Genomic DNA, 6,474 nt, shown 5'->3' on the forward strand with positions numbered 1-6,474 from the left:
CAGCAGTGCGAGTGAAAAGAGCCGCAGAGCCACAGAAAAACTGCTAAGTTTTGTGTTAAATAACTAAGCGCATGCGCCCTGCGTACCTTGCACATGCGCAATTTGCAACAAATCGCAGCATAGCGAAAATCGGCAACGAGCGAACAACTCGGAATGACCCCCAATATTCCCCTATGTGCCTCAAATGCCCTATGCGTCACATGCCCCGCCAGCGTGATCAACTACATGCTCCTCTGTGTCCCCCCATACATTGCACTATATCATACATCCCCTTATATGCTACACCACATAAGTGCACTACATGCCCCTTTATACTGCAATACATTACAACACTATATACCCTATATGGTACACTACATCACTGCACTACACCACCCTATAAGCTACACCAAATCCCCCCATCGCAAAGCGGGGGCTGATATTGTTAACTGGGAGCACAGTGCGCTTCTATAGCTTGTATGGTGCACCGCACGCTAGTCGCAGCACTGCATAGCAAAAAAGAGAGTTTAAGACAGAAGCCGACATAGGAAAGATCCCAGGTACTGGGGTTCACCCGCACTGCGTCGCAGCCAGCTGCGGGCAGACAGGTGGGTCAGATACATTGCCCTGGGAGCTGTCTGCTGTGTCACTGGAGCAGCACAGCACTACCAGTAAAAACAAAATACCTGTTTCTCTGTAACTCCTTGGCACCCCTACAGATCCTGCACCCGGGGCTCATGCCCCCCTAGCCCCCCCCCCCCCCCTAGTTACGGCCCTGGTTTATCCCATGGATTTAAATAGATAAGGACTTTAAGGGATTTTAAAATAGTTTATACTTTAAAGTTTTGCCATGGTTTCCTGCTAATTTATTTTTCGGTATATATATATACAGGTTGAGTATTCCATATCCAAATATTCCGAAATACGGAATATTCCGAAATACGGAATTTTTTGAGTGAGACTGACATAATGAAAACGTTATTTTCTGATGGCTCAATGTACAAAACTTTGTTAAATACACAAGGTTATTAAAAATATTGTATTAAATGACCTTCAGGCTGTGTGTAAAAGGTGTATATGAAACATAAATGAATTGTGTGAATGTGCACACACTTTGTTTACTACACAAAGTTATTAAAAATATTGCCTAAAATTACCTTCAGGCTGTGTGTATAAGGTGTATATGAAATATAAATGCATTCTGTGCTTACACTTGGGTCCCATCGCCATGATATCTCATTATAGTATGCAATTATTCCAAAATACGGAAAAATCCGATATCCAAAATACTTCTGGTCCCAAGCATTTTGGATAAGGGAGACTCAACCTGTATATCTACGATCTAGGGGCCGTGTTAATATAAAGTAAGCCAACGGATATTGGCGCTCATTCTGAGTTGTTTGCTAGCTGCTTTCGTTCGCAGCGCGGCGATTAGGTGAAAAAGCGGCATTTCTGCGCATGCGTACGGGCCGCAGTACACACGCGCAAAGTACTTTCACACAAAACTATGCCGTTTTACTCAAGGTCGAGCGACGCTTTTCTGTTGCTCTGTTGATCGGTAACTGATTGACAGGAAGTGGGAGTTTCTGGGTGGTAACTGACCGTTTTCCGGGAGTGTGATAAAAAATGCAGGCGTGTCAGATACAAACGCAGGCGTGCCTGGGGAAACGGGGGAGTGGCTGGCCGAACGCAGGGCGTGTTTGTGACATCAAAGCAGGAACTAAACTGTCTGCAGTGATCGCAAGGTAGGAGTAGGTTTTGAGCTGCTCAGAAACTGCGTGAAAATTTTTACGAGCAGTTCTGCTAACCTTTCGTTCACACTTCTGCTAAGCTAAGATACACTCCCAGAGGGCGGCGGCCTAGCGTTTGCACTGCTGCTAAAAGCAGCTAGCGAGCGATCAACTCGGAATGAGGGCCATTGTAAGGAAAGGGATGGACTGGAAGCGGGTAGATGTGATTAAGATTCCGCTCCACAGTATATCCCACGGATCCAAATTTGTATAGATAGGGGCATTAAGGGATTTGAATATATAATATTTTATACTTTGAAGCTGATGTCTTTTATATCTGTTGGCACCCAATCACAGCAGGATTTAAAAGAAAGCTATTTGCCTTGTAAAATGTGTTATACGTATCACGACCAGGTGTAGATTAATTAAAGGAATGTCATGTGATGTAATGAAGCAGGGACAAAATCCCCATCGAGTCAGCGAGAACGGCACTTCTTGACAAAGGGGAAAGGATTCCCAGAAACGCGTTGAAGCCATTCGTGTGGGGACCAGTAATCGTGTCGGAAAAGCTACCTAAGAGAACCCGGACTTTTTAACCATCTACACCACGCAGCATCTGAGTCTGCAGCTGGGACGTGTGTTTGAGTCCTTAAAGATCTAATTCACTCTAGGGGTAGCCGGCACCTACTGTGATTCCCTGTTCCGTCTTGTGTGGTTTTATGTAGAACTTTTAATCATTAAAAAAAATAATTTGGAAAACTTCAAATTGATCCATGTGTATGTGACCAAAAGATACCGCTACATGCATTCGAGACAAAAATCATATGTAAGTGAATCTTTTTGTGATCTCTCCTGCTGTATTCAAGTGTGGATGGGATGTCTGTTTATAAGATACCTTTACATGCACTCGTGAAAGGAACTCAATGTAAGTTCCATTCTAATTAGAAAAGAATACAAGCATCACAGCTGTTGGGGAAGATTGAACACACACCTCCTAGTGTGTTTTAAATTATATCTTGTATTTTGTAATTATATATAATTAAGGTTTCACCACAGCGCTAGTTTCAAACCGTTTCTGGTGTTAGATTTAGTCTACACATTAGAATTGCACTATGAAAGGTAAGTCCTTGATACATTTATATAATGTGTTAGTATTACGGATGTTAGGGACCCAGCTGTTAAAGGTTCATCTTTTGTGGTATGTGGGCTTACATTTTTGGCCAAACATGTACTAAGAAACATTATTATTCCATGTTAAATTGTAAAGATTATCTTGGAGTAATCCTTGACTCCTTTCTCTCCTTCAAACCATACATTCAGCAACTCTCACAAACCTGCCGTTTTCATCTAAAAAATCTGGGATCAGAGCCTTTCTCACCCAGGATACCACTAAGGGGGACATGTACTACACAGTGATGAAAGCGGAGAAGTGAGCCAGTGGAAAAGTTGCCCTTTGCAACCAATCAGCTACTCTGTATGCTTTTATAGTATGCAAATCATAATGTTACATCAATGCTGATTGGTTGCCATGGGCAACTTCTCCACTGGCTCACGTCTCCACTTTTATCACTGCTTGTGACATGTCCCCCTAAGACCCTTATTCACTCACTAGTCATCTCCACACTGGACTACTGTAATCTTCTCCTATCTGGCATCCCTGACACATGCCTATTTCCACTCCAATCTATCCTCAATGCTGCTGCCTATATCATCTTTCTCACCAAACGTACTATGTTCACCTCTCCACACTTACAAGCCCTTCATTGGAACTCCTTCATAATCTAAATCAAGCTTTTCACACTCACTTACAAAGCCCTCACCCATTTACATTTCTGACCTTATCTCCATTTACACTCCTTCCCATCTTCTTCACTCCACTAATGCATGCCACCTCTCCTGCCTACTGATTTCCTCCTCCCACTCCTACCGCCAAGATTTTGCATGTGCTGCTCCCATTCTCTGGAATTCTCTACCTCTCCCCGTCAGACTCTCCGCCTCTCTACAAAACTTCAAACGGGTTTTCAAGACCCACTTCACCAAACCCAGCAAATTCTCATCCTAGATCCTTTGTCCCACGCTCACTGTCTACCCCATCTGTGTCACCCCTGTCTGTCTGACCCTCCCCTTTGGAATATAAGCTCCCACAGCAGGGCCCTCTTCCCTCATGTGCTTTTCCTTTTCTTACGTAACTTCTACTCCATACTCCCTTCGACAGCACCAAACCCCTTGGTTTTCTGCAACTTTATACTTATTTCAGTGTCACCTGTTGATGCAGCTATGTTTATATTCCCTGTACTTGTCCTATATTGTTTTAAACTGTAAGTCACTGTTTTCTCATTTTGTTTATTTGTTTATGTACTCTGTAATTGGGCACTGTGGATCCCTTGTGGTGCCATATACATAAAGATTGATGATAATAATAATAATAATAATAATAATAATAATAATAATTGTTCTGCTTATTAGCATTCTTAGTGCTTGAAGTGTGCACCTGCTTTTTTTTCTGTATGACACTGTGGGTGGAATATAAATGATATATCATGCCCAGTCCTAGATACCTTTATATAATGTGTCAGTATTAAGGATGTTAAGGACCCAGCTGCGAGAGGTTCACCTTGCCATGGTAGATGGGCGCACTTCCCCCCACCCCCAAGAAACCTTATTATTACTCGGTTCTAAAATGTAGAGATTTTTGTAATTGTTTTAATTATTAGCATTCTTAGTGCTTGAAGTGTGCACATGCTTTTTATTTTTCTTCATTTAAACACACAGACATTAATGGTGGTTTTACTTTAGAAAGTGATAAAATAAACACATAGTACATTTAGGCTGCTGTGTTTGTAATAGTTATCACAGAGAATAGGTATGATTCCGCACCAGTCCTGTTATGGTTCAAAAGAAGTAGTTAGGTACCAGAATAAACTACAATGTAGAGGAATAATTCCTAATATTATTGCCTGGTGGTGCACCCAGAGTCAGGGGAAAGCTTAGAAGAAAATTAATTTACAGAAGACTCTTGTGTGGGTGCACTCTTGTATTGATTTGTTTATATGAGAATATTAAAACATAACTTTTATTATTTAATTAATTTAAAATGAATCCACATTTATATAGTCCACCACAATTAATCAATAAAATATGCTAATACATATATGTGACTCGGCCCGCCAGCATCTCGGAGAGATATCATATATAATTGATATGGCTGATTATTGTAGAAGGCTAGAGCGAGTATAAGCAAAAGCCAATCAATTCGTAGATTGAAAAAATTGGAACTGTTCTGGTTAGTCTATGTTGATAGACTTAAGGAGGGATGTAGACACTATGGCTCTACACCCCAATCCTATCCCACCAGCACAAGCTCAGCTTGTGTTAATAAGACCTCCAGGGGTCAATGAACTGGACTGTTGTGGGGAGTATAGATCCTGGATTGTATTGAAACTTATCAGATCTATAAGGTATCAGGGAAGGCGGTACTTGAGAGGAATATTCAGTGTCAAGTAAAATAATGAACTAGAGGGATGATTGAAGAAAAAATGTGGTGATCCTGCTGTTGGTATATAGTCGAGAAAGGTCATGAATTACAACACCGGGTATTCTCTGGGGGTCCCCCTCACAGATACTGGCCCAGCCCACCACCGTTTTGCTTCCAAGATCGGACGAGATCGGGCTCTGTCGGTGGGGTATGGTAGCAATTTCTCGGGCCCACTTTGACCGACTTACCAATGAGAGTGCACCTAAGGAAGATTTGAGAGAGAGGGCAGAAAAAGTGGCAGATCTGCTGCCTACGTTAGGCACAGGATGACCCTGTGGATCATAAATGAGAGTCTGCGGATATAATAGAGGGGAAAATTAGAAGGAGAGGGTAGAAAAGAGGAGAGAGAGATAAATTGGGACTGTCACTGGTGTGAATAATGATATCAGACCAGAGCTATATCAAAATTGAGTTTGTTGTGCATATGACACAAATGATTGGCAATATTAGATATATTAGGTCATCACCCTCATTACCGGCGAAATCAAACAAAAAAGAAATGGTACATAGGTCCTAGTAGATGCTAATTGACCCACTTACTCACACAAATGCTGCATCAAATCCCATAGCTTTTAGAGAAAGAGTAAATGGAGCCAGGAAACAAACAAACAAAACAGTATCTGTACACATTAATAACTGACAAATGACTGAGAAATGATGATATAATGATCCCTGCCCAGATCCCTGGGTCACCCTTAGTAAGGTCAAGGGGATACACATGCAGGGATAAGCCAGAATAATTTGCAATATTGGGTATGTTGAGCAATAACCCTCTTTCACAGCAGAATCAAGTGAAAGGGGGGCATACCAGCCTTAATAGGTGCTGATTAAACCACCTGCTCATACACATGCATGTATTAAATTCCTATGCAAAATATTCAGAGAAAAGTTATCAAAGCCAGAAAAACAAAAAACAATCCGTGTCAGTTATGTAATGTTACTCGTGCATAGACAAACAAACTAGATAATTGAAATGTATGCTGAATTGATTCCTGCTTCCCTACTGGATTGGGGAATATATTGTACACTGTATTAATTATTTTTTTATATGTTGCCTTTTCTTTAGAAGTGTAGAAGATTATCTAGTGATTTAATTTGTTAATCTCATTAAAAGGTGGATTGGGAATTTAAACTAGCACTAGAAAATTATGAATGGGGCCTCCAGCAACAGGCTCAAACTAATTGTAGGCAGTGTGAACAGTAAAGTACTCAAGGTTAGTACTCCATTAA

At 41.2% G+C, this 6,474-nt stretch overlaps 1 pseudogene; it reads right to left on the minus strand.

Annotated features, from left to right (window-relative positions):
- Positions 1-5,287: 5,287 nt before the first annotated feature.
- LOC134952836 (5S ribosomal RNA) lies at positions 5,288-5,406 on the minus strand (annotated as a pseudogene).
- Positions 5,407-6,474: the final 1,068 nt, after the last annotated feature.

Source organism: Pseudophryne corroboree, chromosome 1, assembly GCF_028390025.1.
Source record: "Pseudophryne corroboree isolate aPseCor3 chromosome 1, aPseCor3.hap2, whole genome shotgun sequence".
NCBI classification, from domain to species: domain Eukaryota; kingdom Metazoa; phylum Chordata; class Amphibia; order Anura; family Myobatrachidae; genus Pseudophryne; species Pseudophryne corroboree.